Consider the following 20565-nt stretch of genomic DNA (forward strand, 5'->3'; position numbering starts at 1 on the left):
GAACAAGGCAATTAACCTTCCGTTCCTAGGCCGTCATTGAAAATAAGAATGTGTTCTTAACTGACTTGCCTAGTTAAATAAAGGTGTAAAAAAAAATGTTTAATCCGATTGTTATGAAAACTTGAAATCGACCTTAATTAGTCGGCCATTCCGATTAGTCGGTCGACCTCTAATGCATTATTTGGTGTTTTACGTTGTACACAGAGGATCTTTTTTGCAGAATTCTGCATGCAGAGTCTCAATTTGGTGTTTGCCCCATTGTGTGAATTCTTGGTTGGTGAGCGGACCCCAGACCTCACAACCATAAAGGGCAATGGGTTCTATAACTGATTCAAGTATTTTTTGCCAGATCCTAATTGGTATGTTGAATTTTATGTTCCTTTTGGTGGCATAGAAGGCTCTTTTTGCCTTGTCTCTCAGATTGTTCACAGCTTTGTGGAAGTTACCTGTAGCGCTGATGTTTAGGCCAAGGTTTGTATCGTTTTTTGTGTGCTCTAGGGCAACGGTGTCTAGATGGAATTTGTATTTGTGGTCCTGGCGACTGGACCTTTTTTGGAACACCATTATTTTTGTCTTACTGAGATTTACTGTCAGGGCCTTGGTCTGGCAGAATATGTACAGAAGATTTAGGTGCTGCTGTAGGCCCTCCTTGGTTGGGGACAGACGCACCAGATCATCAGCAAACAGGAGACATTTGACTTCAGATTCTAGAAGGGTGAGGCCTGGTGCTGCAGACTGTTCTCGTGCCCTCGCCAATTCGTTGATATGTATGTTGAAGAGGGTGGGGCTTAAGCTGCATCCCTGTCTCACCCCCCGACCCTGTGGAAAGAAATGTGTGTGTTTGCCTATTTTAACTTGTTGTTTGTGTACATAGATTTTATAATGTCGTATGCTTTTCCCCCAAAACCACTTTCCATCAATTTGTATAGCAGACTCTCATGCCAAATTGAGTCAAAGGTCTTTTTTAAATCAACAAAGCATGAGAAGACTTTGCTTTTGTTTGTTTGTCAGTTAGGGTGTGCAGGGTGAATACGTGATCTATATTATGGCTATTTGGTAAAAAGACAATTTGACATTTGCTCAGTACATTGTTTTCACTGAGGAAATGTACGAGTCTGCTGTTAATGATAATGCAGAGGATTTCCCCATAGTACCCTCCAAACTCGTCATCAAGCTCGAGACCCTGGGTCTCGGCCCCGCCCTGTGCAACTGGGTCCTGGACTTCCTGACGGGCCGACCCCAGGTGGTGAGGGTAGGTAACAACATCTCCACCCCGCTGATCCTCAACACCGGGGGCCCCACAAGGGTGCGTTCTGAGCCCTCTCCTGTACTCCCTGTTCACCCACGACTGCGTGGCCATGCACGCCTCCAACTCAATCATCAAGTTTGCGGACAACACTACAGTTGTAGGCTTGATTACCAACAACGACGAGACGGCCTACAGGGAGGAGGTGAGGGCCCTCGGAGTGTGGTGTCAGGAAAATAACCTCACACTCAACGTCAACAAAACAAAGGAGATGATTGTGGACTTCAGGAAACAGCAGAGGGAGCACCCCCCTATCCACATCGACGGGACAGTAGTGGAGAAGGTGGAAAGTTTAAAGTTCCTCGGTGTACACATCACGGACAAACTGAATTGGTCCACCCACACAGACAGCGTTGTGAAGAAGGCGCAGCAGCGCCTCTTCAACCTCAGGAGGCTGAAGAAATTCGGCTTGTCACCAAAAACACTCACAAACTTCTACAGATGCACAATCGAGAGCATCCTGTCGGGCTGTATCACCGCCTGGTACGGTAACTGTACCGCCCACAACCGTAAGGCTCTCCAGAGGGTAGTGAGGTCTGCACAACGCATCACCGAGGGAAAACTACCCGCCCTCCAGGACACCTACACCACCCGATGTCACAGGAAGGCCATAAAGATCATCAAGGACAACAACCACCCAAGCCACTGCCTGTTCACCCCGCTATCATCCAGAAGGCGAGGTCAGTACAGGTGCATCAAAGCAGGGACCGAGAGACTGAAAAACAGCTTCTATCTCAAGGCCATCAGAATGTTACAGCCACCACTAACATTTAGTGGCCACTGCCAACATACTGACTCAACTACAGCCACTTTAATAATGGGAATTGATGGAAATTATGTAAAAATGTACCACTAGCCACTTTAAATAATGCCACTTAATACACTGCTCAAAAAAATAAAGGGAACACTTAAACAACACAATGTAACTCCAAGTCAATCACACTTCTGTGAAATCAAACTGTCCACTTAGGAAGCAACACTGATTGACAATAAATTTCACATGCTGTTGTGCAAATGGAATAGACAAAAGGTGGAAATTATAGGCAATTAGCAAGACACCCCCAAAAAAGGAGTGATTCTGCAGGTGGTGACCACAGACCACTTCTCAGTTCCTATGCTTCCTGGCTGATGTTTTGGTCACTTTTGAATGCTGGCGGTGCTCTCACTCTAGTGGTAGCATGAGACGGAGTCTACAACCCACACAAGTGGCTCAGGTAGTGCAGTTCATCCAGGATGGCACATCAATGCGAGCTGTGGCAAAAAGGTTTGCTGTGTCTGTCAGCGTAGTGTCCAGAGCATGGAGGCGCTACCAGGAGACAGGCCAGTACATCAGGAGACGTGGAGGAGGCCGTAGGAGGGCAACAACCCAGCAGCAGGACCGCTACCTCCGCCTTTGTGCAAGGAGGTGCACTGCCAGAGCCCTGCAAAATGACCTCCAGCAGGCCACAAATGTGCATGTGTCAGCATATGGTCTCACAAGGGGTCTGAGGATCTCATCTCGGTACCTATTGGCAGTCAGGCTACCTCTGGCGAGCACATGGAGGGCTGTGCGGCCCCACAAAGAAATGCCACCCCACACCATGACTGACCCATCGCCAAACCGGTCATGCTGGAGGATGTTGCAGGCAGCAGAACGTTCTCCGCGGCGTCTCCAGACTCTGTCACGTCTGTCACATGTGCTCATGTGCTCAGTGTGAACCTGCTTTCATCTGTGAAGAGCACAGGGCGCCAGTGGCGAATTTGCCAATCTTGGTGTTCTCTGGCAAATGCCAAACGTCCTGCACGGTGTTAGGCTGTAAGCACAACCCCCACCTGTGGACGTCGGGCCCTCATACCACCCTCATGGAGTCTGTTTCTGACCGTTTGAGCAGACACATGCACATTTGTGGCCTGCTGGAGGTCATTTTGCAGGGCTCTGGCAGTGCACCTCCTTGCACAAAGGCGGAGGTAGCGGTCCTGCTGCTGGGTTGTTGCCCTCCTACGGCCTCCTCCACGTCTCCTGATGTACTGGCCTGTCTCCTGGTAGCGCCTCCATGCTCTGGACACTACGCTGACAGACACAGCAAACCTTTTTGCCACAGCTCGCATTGATGTGCCATCCTGGATGAACTGCACTACCTGAGCCACTTGTGTGGGTTGTAGACTCCGTCTCATGCTACCACTAGAGTGAGAGCACCGCCAGCATTCAAAAGTGACCAAAACATCAGCCAGGAAGCATAGGAACTGAGAAGTGGTCTGTGGTCACCACTTGCAGAATCACTCCTTTTTTGGGGGTGTCTTGCTAATTGCCTATAATTTCCACCTTTTGTCTATTCCATTTGCACAACAGCATGTGAAATTTATTGTCAATCAGTGTTGCTTCCTAAGTGGACAGTTTGATTTCACAGAAGTGTGATTGACTTGGAGTTACATTGTGTTGTTTAAGTGTTCCCTTTATTTTTTTGAGCAGTGTATAATGTTTACATACCCTACATTACTCATCTCATATGTATATACTGTACTCTATACCATCTACTGCATCTTGCCATCTTTATGTAATACATGTATCACTAGCCACTTTAAACTATGCCACTTTATGTTTACATACCCTACATTACTCATCTCATATGTATACACTGTACTCTATACCATCTACTGCATCTTGCCTATGCCGTTCTGTACCATCACGCATTCATATATCTTTATGTACATATTCTTTATCCCTTTACACTTGTGTGTATAAGGTAGTAGTTGTGGAATTGTTAGGTTTGATTACTAGTTGGTTATTACTGCATTGTCGGAACTAGAAGCACAAGCATTTCGCTACACTCGCATTAACATCTGCTAACCATGTGTATGTGACAAATAAAATTTGATTTGATTTGAGGTTGCTGTTGACTCATATCCCACGGTAGTTATTGGGGTAAAATCTGTCTCCACTTTTGTGGATTGGGGTGATCAGTCCTTGGTTCCGCATATTGGGGAAGATGCCAGAGCTGAGGAAGATGTTAAAGAGTTTAAGTATAGCCAATTGGAATTTGTTGTCTGTATATTTGATCATTTCATTGAGGATACCATCAACACCACATGCTTTTTTGGGTTGGAGGGTTTGAATTTTGTCCTGTAGTTCATTCAATGTAATTGGAGAATCCAGTGGGTTCTGGTAGTCTTTAATAGTTGATTATAAGATTTGTATTTGATCATGTATATGTTTTTGCTGTTTGTTCTTTGTTATAGAGCCAAAAACATTGGAGAAGTGGTTTACCCATACATCTCTGTTTTGGACAGATAACTCTTTGTGTTGTTGTTTGTTTAGTGTTTTCTAATTTTCCCAGAAGTGGTTCGATTCTATGGATTCTTCAATTACATTGATCTGATTTCTGATGTGCTGTTCCTTCTTTTTCCGTAGTGTATTTCTGTATTGTTTTAGTGATTAACCATAGTGAAGGCGTAGACTCAGGTTTTCCGGGTCTCCATATTTTTGGCTGGACATGTGTAACAGTATAACTTTAAACCGTCCCCTCGCCCCGACCCGGGCGCGAACCAGGGACCCTCTGCACACATCAACAACAGTCACCCACGAAGCGTCGTTACCCATCGCTCCACAAAAGCCGCGGCCCTTGCAGAGCAAGGGGCAACACTACTTCTAGGTTTCAGAGCAAGTGACGTAACTGATTGAAACGTTAGTAGCGCGTACCCGCTAACTAGCTAGCCATTTCACATCCGTTACACTCACCCCCCTTTCAACCTCCTCCTTTTCCGCAGCAACCAGTGATCCGGGTCAACAGCATCAATGTAACAGTATAACTTTAGTACGTCCCCTCGCCCCGACACGGGCGCGAACCAGGGACCTTCTGCACACATCAACAACAGTTGCCCTCGAAGCATCGTTACCCATCGCTCCACAAAGGCCACGGCCCTTGCAGAGCAAGGGGCACACTACATCTAGGTTTCAGAGCAAGTGACGTAACTGATTGACACGCTAGTAGCGCGTACCCGCTAACTAGCTAGCCATTTCACATCCGTTACACATGTTTCTCAATTTCTTTCTTAGATTTTTGCATTCTTCATCAAACCATTTGTCATTGTTGTTGATTTTCTTCGGTTTTCTATTTGAGATTTTTAGATTTGATAGGGAAGCCTAAAGGTCAAATATACTGTTTAAGATTTTCTACTGCCAAGTTTACACCTTCACTATTACAGTGGAACGTTTTGTCCAGGAAGTTGTCTTGAAGGGATTGAATTTGTTGTTGCCTAATTGTTTTATGGTAGGTTTCCACACTACTTTCCTTCCATCTATATAATTTCTTAATATTACTCAGTTCCTTTGGCTTTGATGCCTCATGATTGAGTATTGCTCTGTTCAAGTAGACTGTGATTTTGCTGTGGTCTGATAGGGTTGTCAGTGGGCTGACTCTTTTGCCCCCCTCCCCCCTTTCTCTTTCTCTGTGTGTGTGTGTGTTTTAATACACAGATGTATGTTTGTTTGTAAGCTACATGTTGAATGATTTTGTTTTAGAGGAGAGCTGTGTGTTCACTACCACTCTATACTGGTGTAATGTGGTAATTATCAGTTAGACATTGTTTTTCCTTTCTGAGGTAAAATCATGCAATATCTGCATTATAATGACTATTAGACTCTGTCCAGTCCACTGACTGACAAAACCTTTTGTATTTGGGGTTGTGGAGGCAGAACTAAGAGAAGCAAGAACATCTTTAAAAAAATCTGCATAGAACCGAACCTGATGGTCGAAGCTTATGAATGACCTTTGCTCCCCAAAGACCAAACGTGTTTAAGTCAAACAAGTCACTTTATAAAATAATTTAAAAAAACGATGAGCGAATGAGCTGGTAGATTGTATTTACCAGTTACAGGGTCATACAGGGTCATCCATAAGACCTGTAATGAAATGAAGGCCTACTGCAAACTGGCCAAAATGTGTACTAAAAGACTAGACGTGTTGTGTTGTGTTGTGTGTGTGTGTGTGTGTGTGTGTGTGTTAGGTCTGCTTCTTCTCTGTTAACACCCCCTAACTCCCTGAGGCCTGACCCTTTTATCTCTTGCCACGGCGGCGGCTAATGCAGACCCAATGCTTCCACACTAATCTCTCTCTCTCTGTGTGTGTGTGTGTGTGTGTGTGTGTGTGTGTGTGTGTGTGTGTGTGTGTGTGTGTGTGTGTGTGTGTGTGTGTGTGTGTGTGTGTGTGTGTGTGTGTGTGAGAGAGTGAACAAACAGGTAAATAAACGTATTCTAATGCAACAAATCCATATTCAGCGTTAGTCTGAAATGATGTTATAATTTAATGAAAAGCCAAAACAACAATGTAAAAACATAAAATCAAAACATTTCTACAGATCTCGATTGAGGCTGAAGTTCACATCATTCATTAGATAGACATACACTACTGTTCAAAAGTTTGAGGTCACTTGGAAATGTCCAAGTCCTCAACTGGCAGCTTCATTAAATAGTACCTGCAAAACATCAGTCAGTCAGTCTGTAGTCATAGCCATCAGTCAGTCTGTAGTCATAGCCATCAGTCAGTCTGTAGTCATAGCCATCAGTCAGTCTGTAGTCATAGCCATCAGTCAGTCTGTAGTCATAGCCATCAGTCAGTCTGTAGTCATAGCCATCAGTCAGTCTGTAGTCATAGCCATCAATCAGTCTGTAGTCATAGCCATCAGTCAGTCTGTAGTCATAGCCATCAGTCAGTCTGTAGTCATAGCCATCAATCAGTCTGTAGTCATAGCCATCAGTCAGTCTGTAGTCATAGCCATCAGTCAGTCTGTAGTCATAGCCATCAGTCAGTCTGTAGTCATAGCCATCAGTCAGTCTGTAGTCATAGCCATCAGTCTGTAGTCATAGCCATCAGTCAGTCTGTACCTATAGCCATCAGTCAGTCTGTAGCCATTGTCTACCATGTCAAATGTATAGCCTACTTTGAATGATCAGATAACGGAATTCAGTAAGTTTATAAATCAAGGTACAACAATTAAAAGAGTTGAGGATGGAGGTAAAGCATGGCAAACGACTTCAAAGTGCACTAAAAAGTAGCTGTAAATTTATGTAAAGAATAGACTGACTGAAGAGGTAAGTAAGTTAGCATAATATTGACTGAAGAGGTAAGTAAGTTAGCATAATATTGACTGAAGAGGTACGTTAGTATAATATTGACCGAAGAGGTACGTTAGTATAATATTGACCGAAGAGGTACGTTAGCATAATATTGACCGAAGAGGTACGTTAGTATAATATTGACCGAAGAGGTACGTTAGCATAATATTGACCGAAGAGGTACGTTAGCATAATATTGACTGAAGAGGTACGTTAGCATAATATTGACTGAAGAGGTACGTTAGCATAATATTGACCGAAGAGGTACGTTAGCATAATATTGACCGAAGAGGTACGTTAGCATAATATTGACTGAAGAGGTACGTTAGCATAATATTGACTGAAGATGTACGTTAGCATAATATTGACTGAAGAGGTACGTTAGCATAATATTGACTGAAGAGGTACGTTAGCATAATATTGACTGAAGATGTACGTTAGCATAATATTGACTGAAGATGTACGTTAGCATAATATTGACTGAAGATGTACGTTAGCATAATATTGACTGAAGAGATACGTTAGCATAATATTGACTGAAGAGGTACGTTAGCATAATATTGTAATAAAGAAGAGGACATCCAATATAGGTTCTAGTGGTGCACTCGTCAGCTGTTTGTTTACCCGCACTAATAACCCCTTCCACAATGTGATAAAGTGAAAATCTAAGGGCCCGAACCTGAACAAGATCTATAACAGGCGGTGTCAGAGGAAGGCCCTAAAAATTGTCAAAGACTCCAGCCACCCTGGTCAAAGACTGTTCTCTTTGCTACTGCACGGCAAGCGGTACCAGAGCGCCTAGTCTAGTTCCAAATGGCTTCTTAACAGCTTCTACCCCCAAAGCCATAAGACTCCTAATCAAATGGCTACCCAGACTATTTGCATTGTCTCCATGCATAGTCACTTTACCTCTACCTGCATGTCCATATTACCTCAATTACCTCGACTAACCCGTGCCCCCTCACATTGACTCTGTACCGGTACCCCCTGTATATAGCCTCCACATTGACTCTGTACCGGTACACCCTGTATATAGCCTCCACATTGACTCTGTACTGGTACCCCCTGTATATAGCCTCCACATTGACTCTGTACCGGTACCCCCTGTATATAGCCTCCACATTGACTCTGTACCGGTACCCCCTGTATATAGCCTCCACATTGACTCTGTACCGGTACCCCCTGTATATAGCCTCCACACTGACTCTGTACCGGTACCCCCTGTATATAGCCTCCACATTGACTCTGTACCGGTACCCCCTGTATATAGCCTCCACATTGACTCTGTACCAGTACCCCCTGTATATAGCCTCCACATTGACTCTGTACCGGTACCCCCTGTATATAGCCTCCACATTGACTCTGTACCGGTACCCCCTGTATATAGCCTCCACATTGACTCTGTACCGGTACCCCCTGTATATAGCCTCCACATTGACTCTGTACCGGTACCCCCTGTATATAGCCTCCACATTGACTCTGTACTGGTACCCCCTGTATATAGCCTCCACATTGACTCTGTACCGGTACCCCCTGTATATAGCCTCCACATTGACTCTGTACCGTAACACCCTGTATATAGCCTCCACATTGACTCTGTACCGTAACACCCTGTATATAGCCTCCACATTGACTCTGTACCGGTACCCCCTGTATATAGCCTCCACATTGACTCTGTACCGGTACCCCCTGTATATAGCCTCCACATTGACTCTGTACCGGTACCCCCTGTATATAGCCTCCACATTGACTCTGTACCGTAACACCCTGTATATAGCCTCCACATTGACTCTGTACCGGTACCCCCTGTATATAGCCTCCACATTGACTCTGTACCGTAACACCCTGTATATAGCCTCCACATTGACTCTGTACCGGTACCCCCTGTATATAGCCTCCACATTGACTCTGTACCGGTACCCCCTGTATATAGCCTCCACATTGACTCTGTACCGGTACCCTCTGTATATAACCCCGGTATTGTTATTTTACTGCTTCTCTTTAATTACTTGTTATTTTTCTTCTTTCTTTACATTTTTTATTTTATTTTTGAATTTTTTACTTCCATTTTTTTTGTTAATACTTTCTTAAAACTGCATTGTTGGTTAAGGTTATTTCACTGTAAGGTCTACTATACCTGTTGTATTCAGCATTTCACTGTAAGGTCTACTATACCTGTTGTATTCAGCATTTCACTGTAAGGTCTACTATACCTGTTGTATTCAGCATTTCACTGTAAGGTCTACCTACACCTGTTGTATTCAGCATTTCACTGTAAGGTCTACCTACACCTGTTGTATTCAGCATTTCACTGTAAGGTCTACCTACACCTGTTGTATTCAGCATTTCACTGTAAGGTCTACTACACCTGTTGTATTCAGCATTTCACTGTGAGGTCTACTACACCTGTTGTATTCAGCATTTCACTGTAAGGTCTACCTACACCTGTTGTATTCAGCATTTCACTGTAAGGTCTACACCTGTTGTATTCAGCATTTCACTGTAAGGTCTACACCTGTTGTATTCGGCACATGTGACAAATACAATTTGATTTGATTTCAATGGGTGTGCCAAGTTGCTGGATATTGGCGGGAACTGGAACATGCTGTCGTACACATTGATCCAGAGCATCCCAAACATGCTTAATGGGTGACATGTCTGGTGAGTATGCACGCCATGGAAGAACTGGGACATTTTCAGCTTCCAGGAATTGTGTACAGATCCTTGTGACATGGTGCTGTGCATTATCATGCTGAAACATGAGGTGATGGAGGTGGATGAATGGCACCACAATGGGCCTCAGGATCTCGTCACGGTATCTCTGTGCATTCAAATTGCCATCGATAAAATGCAATTGTGTCCGTTGTCCGTAGCTTATGCCTACCCAAACCATAACCCCACCGTCACAATGGAGCACTCTGTTCACAACGTTGACATCAGCAAACCGCTCGCCCACACAACACCTTACACGCGGCCTGCCATCTGGCCAGTACAGTTGAAACAAAGATTAATCTGTGAAGAACACACTTCTGGCCAGTGGCCATCGAAGGTGAGTGTTTCCCCACGGAAGTCGGTTATAACACCGAACTGCAGTCAGGTCAAGACCCTGGTGAGGACAACGAGGACGCAGATGAGCTTTCTGTGCGTATGGAACATTTCGGGGATCTTTTATTTCAGCTCATGAGACATGGAACCAACACTTTACATGTTGCGTTTTATATATATTTTTCAGTATAGAAAATGTGCTGTAGGCTACAGTCAGAGAGGGCGGAATGGAACAGCAGGATGTTTTTTGGGGGGCCTCCATTTAGATGTGTTTTTGCTATTAGTTTCTGGTATTTTTGTTTTATTTGTTAGTCAACCTGTCTATAATTTGATACATGCAGCTTCTCTTCTGTCATTATATGTTGACCTAGAAGACGAAAGAAACCCTTGCTCACTAGAATAATCAACAATTAATCAATTTCACATTCATAGGCTCCAGTTCCCTTGACGTGCCACAGGCCTGCCTATTTGAAGTCCCTGTCTTGTGACTGTGTAATTTGTATATATATGTATTCCCCACTGAGCACAGATGTCAATACAACCCCTACTGCATGTTGGTTAAACGTATTTGAATTGAAATGGCATTGAAACAACGTTGATTCAACCTGTGTAGGGGTCACAATCATCGCTATAATCCTCTTTTACCACTTCACCAAATCTTTCCCAAATATTACTCTCCATTTCACAGCTTTTCTCTTTTAATTGAATTAAAACTCGACATTGTCCTTTTTTTTTTTTATCCGCCATGGATCGACCTTCACTTTTTTCTGCCCGTTCCCAAAAGTGTTAGTCTATTTGGCGTACAGTTAGTGAGTCAGCTTTAGGTCCTAAGGCCAGAGATCCTAAAAATAATGAAAGAAAAAACCCCAATGCAGCCTATAGATATAAAGTGCACAATAATAATACATTTATGGATTGTTTTTACGTGTTGTTTTTTCTCTATTCCCTTTCATCCACAAAATATTTCACGACCCTAAACCCGCACGCCCTGCTGGTATAACCATGGGAACGGCTGGTTATGAGTCAACACGCGCAGCACTTACAGGGCTCCCTGTCCTATTGATATGACACGACTGCCCTTTCACATGAAATGTCACTTTATGCATGAGGGGCTAATACACTTCTAAATGCTGGTATACTAAAAAAAGCAAGAGAAGTCCAAAACAGTCAGCTGGGAAAAGTGTTCATTAAATGTTACCGGTTAATTACCACCACCATGCATGCCATCAACCCCCCCCCCCCCCAAGCTGGGCTCAGTCCCAACTCCCACCCCATTTACTATTTGGTGGAATACTTTTCACCAGGGCCCGAAAAGTAGAGCACTGTGTAGGGAATAGTGTGCCATCTGGGTCTGCTAGAGGCTGTTCCCAGGGTTGGTTTGGGTCTGCTAGAGGCTGTTCCCAGGGTTGGTTAGGGTCTGCTAGAGGCCGTCCCCAGGGTTGGGTCTGCTGAAGGCCGTTCCCAGGGTTGGGTTGGGTCTGCTGAAGGCCGTTCCCAGGGTTGGGTTGGGTCTGCTAGAGGCCGTTCCCAGGGTTGGTTTGGGTCTGCTGAAGGCCGTTCCCCAGGGTTGGTTTGGGTCTGCTAGAGGTTGTTCCCAGGGTTGGTTTGGGTGTGCTGAAGGCTGTTCCCAGGGTTGGGTTGGGTCTGCTGAAGGCCATTCCCCAGGGTTGGTTTGGGTCTGCTGAAGGCCGTTCCCAGGGTTGGTTTGGGTCTGCTAGAGGCCGTCCCCAGGGTTGGGTCTGCTGAAGGCTGTTCCCCAGGGTTGGTTTGGGTCTGCTAGAGGCCGTCCCCAGGGTTGGGTCTGCTAGAGGTTGTTCCCCAGGGTTGGTTTGGGTCTGCTAGAGGCCGTTCCCAGGGTTGGTTTGGGTCTGCTGAAGGCCGTTCCCCAGGGTTGGTTTGGGTCTGCTAGAGGCCATTCCCCAGCGTTGGTTTGGGTCTGCTGGAGGCTGTTCCCAGGGTTGGTTTGGGTCTGCTAGAGGCCGTTCCCAGGGTTGGTTTGGGTCTGCTGAAGGCTGTTCCCCAGGGTTGGTTTGGGTCTGCTAGAGGCCGTTCCTAGGGCTGGGTCTGCTGAAGGCTGTTCCCCAGGGTTGGGTCTGCTGAAGGCCGTTCCCCAGGGTTGGGTCTGCTGAAGGCCGTTCCCCAGGGTTGGTTTGGGTCTGCTAGAGGCTGTCCCCAGGGTTGGGTCTGCTAGAGGCTGTCCCCAGGGTTGGGTCTGCTAGAGGCTGTTCCCAGGGTTGGGTCTGCTAGAGGCTGTTCCCAGGGTTGGGTCTGCTAGAGGCTGTTCCCAGGGTTGGGTCTGCTAGAGGCTGTTCCCAGGGTTGGGTCTGCTAGAGGCTGTCCCCAGGGTTGGGTCTGCTAGAGGCTGTCCCCAGGGTTGGGTCTGCTAGAGGCTGTCCCCAGGGTTGGGTCTGCTAGAGGCTGTCCCCAGGGTTGGGTCTGCTAGAGGCTGTCCCCAGGGTTGGGTCTGCTAGAGGCTGTCCCCAGGGTTGGGTCTGCTAGAGGCTGTTCCCCAGGGTTGGTTAGAGGCTGTTCCCCAGGGTCTGCTAGAGGCTGTCCCCAGGGTTGGGTCTGCTAGAGGCTGTTCCCCAGGGTTGGGTCTGCTAGAGGCTGTTCCCCAGGGTTGGGTCTGCTAGAGGCTGTTCCCCAGGGTTGGGTCTGCTAGAGGCTGTTCCCATCCCCTGGATGGCAGGGAGCTCGGCCCCCGTACGCATTACCCTCTGTAGCGACCTTGCGGTCGGATGCCAAGCAGTGCCCATACCCCACCTGGGAAGGTAGAGGATTGAACTAATTATTCTATACTTTGTTAGGCAGGCTACTCTGTAATACCAGGAGTAGGTAGTTACACTCTTACACATATAACTACAACTTTTGCAACTTCATGTAAAGTTCTTCAACCAGCTCAGAATCCCTCATGATAGAACTTCACAAAGCTTGCAAAGGGGCACTGCTCTCCTCTGTACTGGCTAGAGAAGGGGCACTGCTCTCCTCTGTACTGGCTAGAGAAGGGGCACTGCTCTCCTCTGTACTGGCTAGAGAAGGGGCACTGCTCTCCTCTGTACTGGCTAGAGAAGGGGCACTGCTCTCCTCTGTACTGGCTAGAGAAGGGGCACTGCTCTCCTCTGTACTGGCTAGAGAAGGGACACTGCTCTCCTCTGTACTGGCTAGAGAAGGGGCACTGCTCTCCTCTGTACTGGCTAGAGAAGGGGCACTGCTCTCCTCTGTCCTGGCTAGAGAAGGGGCACTGCTCTCCTCTGTCCTGGCTAGAGAAGGGGCACTGCTCTCCTCTGTCCTGGCTAAGAGAAGGGGCACTGCTCTCCTCTGTCCTGGCTAAGAGAAGGGGCACTGCTCTCCTCTGTACTGGCTAGAGAAGGGACACTGCTCTCCTCTGTACTGGCTAGAGAAGGGGCACTGCTCTCCTCTGTACTGGCTAGAGAAGGGGCACTGCTCTCCTCTGTCCTGGCTAGAGAAGGGGCACTGCTCTCCTCTGTCCTGGCTAGAGAAGGGGCACTGCTCTCCTCTGTCCTGGCTAGAGAAGGGGCACTGCTCTCCTCTGTCCTGGCTAGAGAAGGGGCACTGCTCTCCTCTGTCCTGGCTAAGAGAAGGGGCACTGCTCTCCTCTGTACTGGCTAGAGAAGGGGCACTGCTCTCCTCTGTACTGGCTAGAGAAGGGGCACTGCTCTCCTCTGTACTGGCTAGAGAAGGGGCACTGCTCTCCTCTGTCCTGGCTAGAGAAGGGGCACTGCTCTCCTCTGTCCTGGCTAGAGAAGGGGCACTGCTCTCCTCTGTCCTGGCTAGAGAAGGGGCACTGCTCTCCTCTGTCCTGGCTAGAGAAGGGGCACTGCTCTCCTCTGTCCTGGCTAGAGAAGGGGCACTGCTCTCCTCTGTCCTGGCTAGAGAAGGGGCACTGCTCTCCTCTGTACTGGCTAGAGAAGGGGCACTGCTCTCCTCTGTCCTGGCTAGAGAAGGGGCACTGCTCTCCTCTGTCCTGGCTAGAGAAGGGGCACTGCTCTCCTCTGTCCTGGCTAAGAGAAGGGGCACTGCTCTTCTCTGTTCATTCACATACACAAAGATGGCATGGAGCCCAACCCAATGGAAAGAGAGGGGAAGAGGAGGAAGAGAGGGGTGGTGAGCACTTTGCAGAAGCTTCTGGTTGGCAGACTCACTCTCTCCATCTTTCTCTCTATCTCTTGTCTCACTCTCTCTCTTTCTCTCTCTCTTTCTGTCTCTGTCGCTCTCTTGTTTTAGTTGGCAGTCAGCCTAGAGGGAGAGAGAAGACAGAGATGTTGTTATTTTCCCCATTGACTCGGTCCAGCTTTGTCCAGAGCAGATACAGGCTTATGTCAGAGACCGAGAGAGAGAGAGAGGGAGAGAGTTGTTGTTATTTTCCCAACTCTGTTCAGTTCTGTACCAGGGAGACAGAAGAGACCGGGGCAGAGGAAGGCTTGTGACAGAGAGAGTGAGAGAAAGAAAGATAGAGAGAGAGAGTTATTTTCCCAACTCTGTTCAGTTCTGTACCAGGGAGACAGAAGAGACCGGGGCAGAGGAAGGCTTGTGACAGAGAGAGTGAGAGAAAGAGAGAGAGAGAGAGTTATTTTCCCAACTATGTTCAGTTCTGTACCAGGGAGACCAGGGCAGAGGAAGACTTGTGTCCCAGCTCTCCTCTATGCCTGCTGGGCCGAATGGCAGCATGTGTTGTCCCTGTCACCTGTTCTCACTGGAGCGGTTAAAAAGACAGAATGGTGGTCAAATTAACAATCTGGGCTGGTGACAGTCACACTTTGGAGGCCTGTCTGATTGGAGACTGACAATTCTGCTTAGTAATTACACAGAACAATGGAGTGTGTTTATGTGTGTGTGTGTGTGTGTGTGTGTGTGTGTGCGTGTCTGTGTGTGTGTGCGTGTCTGTGTGTCTATGTGTGTGTGTGCGTGTCTGTGTGTCTATGTGTGTCTGTGTGTCTGTGTGTCTGTGTATGTGTGTGAGAGCTAGCTTCCATTGGGAAATGCCAACAATCAATCTCATAGGTTGGCTTTGACGCACACAGAGATTGGAGTTTTAAATGAAGTGTGCTGTAGGTGATGGGATCTGATTTCTAAAGATAAACTCTCATTTACTCTCTAGGCCCAGTTCAGCCCCCCCATCCCCGTTTCCATGTTTAACATCCCATTTCACTAGCTGCCTGATATTCCCCCTCTCCATATGCCAGTTCCATTCCAAGCAGCCATGCAGCAGGGTCATGGAAAGGTCAGGGATGACTACGCCTCGTATGCTTGTTTGTGCGTGGAGTAACAGTGTTCCAGGACTTTATCATTGTAGGTGTGGGGTGAGTGAACGAAGGAGCCGTGTTGACGTAAGTTGGACATCACGTGTCTTCAATGACGCGGAATTCAAATCGGCGGCAACATGGAAAAACAGCCCTCCGGGTGCAAATTTCCCTGCGTGTTTTATAGCCTCGTACAGTTCGTTAAAAGTGGAACTCTCCCAATACAGCGTTTTAACTACTTTGCAGATATTGAAACAAACAGATAATCATAATATCCGCCACCTCATTGGAGATGCACGTTTCAGTTTCAACGACTCAATATTTTGATTAACAAAACAGAAGACTGTAACTAAGGCTGGGAATGTCAATAATATCAGACAAGCAAGGGCAATGATCACACATCAGTCATAATGTGACTATTAGACATGGTGTCAAACACAAGACCTGCAGGCTGAATAGGACACACAAGTGATTATACAAGTGATTAATGTTATATACAGCATCCTATGTAGGTAAGTGGACATTAAAGAGACATATTTCTTCTAATAAAACAATGGCCAGTTTGGATCGATTTTTTTTTTTTTTGTAAAAACAAATAGTCTATGTCTGGCCCAATTAGCCATTGCGCTGATGGAGTTTGACACCTCTGGGTTAGCATATCTATTTATGTAACTAGCTATTTATTTAGCAAGCTAAAAACACAGAGCCTAATGTTAGCTAGCTACCTAACCGCTAGGAGCATGCCAAGTCATTGTAGGAGTGGATGAGTGGAGGATTTTTTCCCCCTTCCATATCGTTTTTTGTTGGTTACAGCTAGAGATGCTGCAGGTATCATTTGGTTAGCTAGCAAGACATGTGAATCGCTTTTCTAGCTAGCTAGCTAGCTAGCTATGCTGGACTTGAACATCTGTTATCCACAGTTAGCATATCTCTTAGTTGTCAATCAAATGTATTTGGCATCGATCAAATCGGTGGGCCGGCAGTCAAATTCCCATTCAGTTGTCAAAACGTGGGTTGGGACCAGCATGCATTGGCAGGCAAGCTGCAGATGGACGAGCAGGCTACTATTCCCCATCGTTTATCAGGGCCATTTTGACGGCCAACTAGCAGAAAAAGTTTCAGAGGGTTTATCTAATGTTCCTTTGTTAGATTTTAGCTAATCTTGCTCTGGCTAGCATTAGTTGCTGATCTTGTTGAAGTGCGTAACTGAGGGAGAAAAAGCCTACTTTTTCATAGTTGTTTGATCAATAGGATTGTGAAGTGCCCTTATGTAAGAGGTGTTTACATTCCTTATACCAAACGATTAAAAAAAAAAAAAAATTAATTCATGGATAGCCAGGGGCACACTCCAACACTCAGACATAATTTACAAATGAAGCATTTGTGTTTAGTGAGTCTGCCAGATCAGAGGCAGTAGGGATGATCTCTTGATAAGTGCGTGAATTTGACAATTTTTCTGTCAAAATGTAACAAGTACTTTAGGTGTCAGGGAAAATGTATGGAGTAAAAAGTACATGAGTTTCTTTAGGAACGTAGTGGAGTAAAAGTTAACAAAAATATCAATAGTAAAGTACAGATACCCTAAAAAACTAATTCATTAGTTTTTATTTTTTTATTTTTTTATTTTATTTTTATTTATTTTTACTTAAGTACTTTACACCACTGGTTCTAATGATCTAAAGTCACGCTGTTGCTACTTCCTGTAAACACACAGTCCAATTCAAAGTGAATGATGGCAGGCCCTACTTCCTGTAAACACACAGTCCAGTTCAAAGTGAATGATGGCAGGCCCTACTTCCTGTAAACACACAGTCCAGTTCAAAGTGAATGATGGCAGGTCCTACTGCCTGTAAACACACAGTCCAGTTCAAAGTGAATGATGGCAGGCCCTACTTCCTGTAAACACACAGTCCAGTTCAAAGTGAATGATGGCAGGCCCGTGTGGCGAATGGCCTATTTGCAAATAGGCCTACTGTAGCTCTGATTGGCCAATGGCGCACTGGTCTGTGTCGACTCCGGTCCTTCTTGTCCTGTGGTAGAATGTAAACAACAGTCACGATAACAGCTGAATACTCCCTCGGGAGGTAGAAGGGTCGGCATTTGACCATCAGGTATTCCAAGACGGGTGAACAGTTGGTCGAGATTTCCACTGCGCTCGAGACCGCACACCATTAGTTGTTGATGAAGAGGCAAACTCCTCCCCATCTCGATATCCCTGACTCCACTGTCCTGTCTGCTCTGTGAATTGAGAGTCCATCGAGTTGAATAGCCATGGGAGATAGGAGTACTTTCTTGAGGCCAATCTAATCTGCCAAAAAACAAAACTTGTATCAATACTAAGACACCTACACATAGAGAGTAAAGCATAAGATACCATGTGACCATTTTCCTCCTGAATGACAAAAGTTGATTCTCATAGTTCAAACTTAAAAGAAGCTGCACTCATTAAATAAAACAGTCTATTTAGAGAATCGTTATTGGTGAATTAGCTTAAAGCTGAAGCAGACTTTACGAGACTTCTGATCCTCTTTTCGAAAGCCATGTTTCAGAAAAGCAAAGGATATTGTAGTTAGTAGAGTCCCGTTTGGTAGCAAATCCGCGACCGGAGGTCATCCATGCTATTATCAAGTGACTGTACCAATAGGATGGAGAAGAAGAGGTGGCCGATTTTCCCTTCGTCTCTTAATCTCACCAGGACTCCCCCACCTGTTGATGAAAAATTGTGTCGGAATTACAAAAATAGCCCAGGGCAGATGAGTCGAAATCAAAGTTGAAGCCAGAATTGAGGTAAGTAAGTAACTGATCTGATGTTCAAAAGTTCTTCTTGGTTATATGAAATGATAGCGGATACATTTTGTGAAAATAAAGTCAAAATAAACGGCAAAATAATCACAAAATATCAAAGTTGGGTTGGAGCGTTGCAAAATGGCGGCCACACAGTACGGTGCCATCTTCATTATCAATGTTAAGTATGGATATCAATGTAAACAGCATTTGTGGTGGTGAATGTTGCTTTCCGCTGTCCTGGTTGCAAAGTAAAACATAAACCAGCTAGTTAGGTAGCGCAACTTAGCTAAACAATGGAAGGTGCACAATCAATGGCTACAAAGCTAGATGGCAGCTAGCTACCTACTCTGTTAGCGTGACGCGCTAAGTAGTAATACAATGAACAAAAATATAAACCCAACATGCAACAATTTCAAAGATTTTACTGAGTAACAGTTCATATAAAGAAATCAGTCAATTTAAATTAATTCATTAGGTTCTAATCTATGGATTTCACATGACTGGGAATACAGATATGCACAAGGTGCACCTGTGTAATAATCATGCTGTTTAATCAGCTTCTTGATATGCCACACCTGTCAGGTGGAGGAATTATCTTGGCAAAGAAAAAATGCTCACTAACAGGGATGTAAACACATTTGTGCACAAAGTTGGAGAGAAATAAGCTTTTTGTGCGTATGGAAAATGTCTGTGATCTTTTATTTCAGCTCAAATAAAAAATTTTATGAAACATTGGACCAACACTTTACATGTTGTGTTTATATTTTTTGTTCAGTGTAGAAACAAGTTGAGTTTTATAATCTTTGTAATCAATTTGTTCAATCAAACGACGGTAAAAACGAACAACGAGCCAGACGTTTCACTTGATGTAATAATCATCCAGACTTCAACACGGTTTTCTAATCCCAAAACCAAAAAACATTTGATTCTTTATTTTATTTAACCTTTATTTTACTAAACAAGTCAGTTAAGAACAAATTCTAATTTACAATGACGGCCTACCGCGTCCAAACCCTAACCTGGACGCTGGGCCAATTTTGCACCGCCCTATGGGACTCCCAATTACGGCGGTTGTGCTACAGCCTGTTCCCAAAACTAGTTTTGCAGTTCTTTAGAAGGGGTGAATTGAGTTATTGCACACGCTCACTTCACAGAGTATGCGTTCCCTAACGGAAATATGCAAATACCTGATAGAACGCGCCAATAGGATCTCGCTAACTCGTGCTTGGCTCTGCCCACTATGATTCATTTGGTCCTATTGGAAATGACAGGTTGTGGTCTATCTTGGGTTAGTTTAAAATAAATCTTTGGTAAAACCGCTTAAGTATGCCCTTACCTGAAGAAAATGGTGAGCAGACTCGATGCAACACCCTTAAACAATTCCCTTCGGTAAGGGAAAACATTCCTTAAGGTAAAACCAGGCCCTGCTGCTCTGGGTCATTAATATAAACCAGCGGACGGATAGCCCAAATGGCACCCTATTCCTAATAGGCCCTGGTCAAAAGTAGTGCACTATATAGGGAATAGGGTGCCCTTTGGGATGCAGTTTGGAGCAAGTTTCCTTCCTTGCAGATGAACGTAGCCTAGCCTAGCCTAGTGGCTCCACAGACGGACGTACTAACATTCCTCTATGCTGTATTTCTAGTCTGTATGTCCTGTACACATTTCCACTGTTTGGAGAAGCACAGTATTGTGTTTGTATCTCTGGGAAGACTGGCGGGAAGCTGGGAACGGGTCCCGGTGGCGTCATCAGCCCCTGTAACGTTAAAGACCGGCGTGTCCTGGGCTCATTCTCTTCCATGGAAAAAGGAGAGGAGTTACAAAGTTGTCTCCCCTGGTGTGTTGGGTTAGAGTTAGGCATCAGAGTGAAGTGTGTGTGTTGTCACTACCTGGTCAGTGTGTGTGTGTGTGTTCTGCTCTGTGTGTGTGTTCTGCTCTGTGTGTGTGTGATCTTGTATGTGTGCCTGTGTAAGTCTCCATGAAGCAACACATTTAAAGGGAAAGTGCATTATGCTATATACTGGAGGGTCCAACAGACTATTATACAGCGTAATGGCTGTTGGAATAAAACAGTC

Source organism: Salvelinus namaycush, chromosome 33 (genome assembly GCF_016432855.1).
Source record: "Salvelinus namaycush isolate Seneca chromosome 33, SaNama_1.0, whole genome shotgun sequence".
In the NCBI taxonomy this organism is placed as follows: Eukaryota; Metazoa; Chordata; class Actinopteri; order Salmoniformes; family Salmonidae; genus Salvelinus; species Salvelinus namaycush.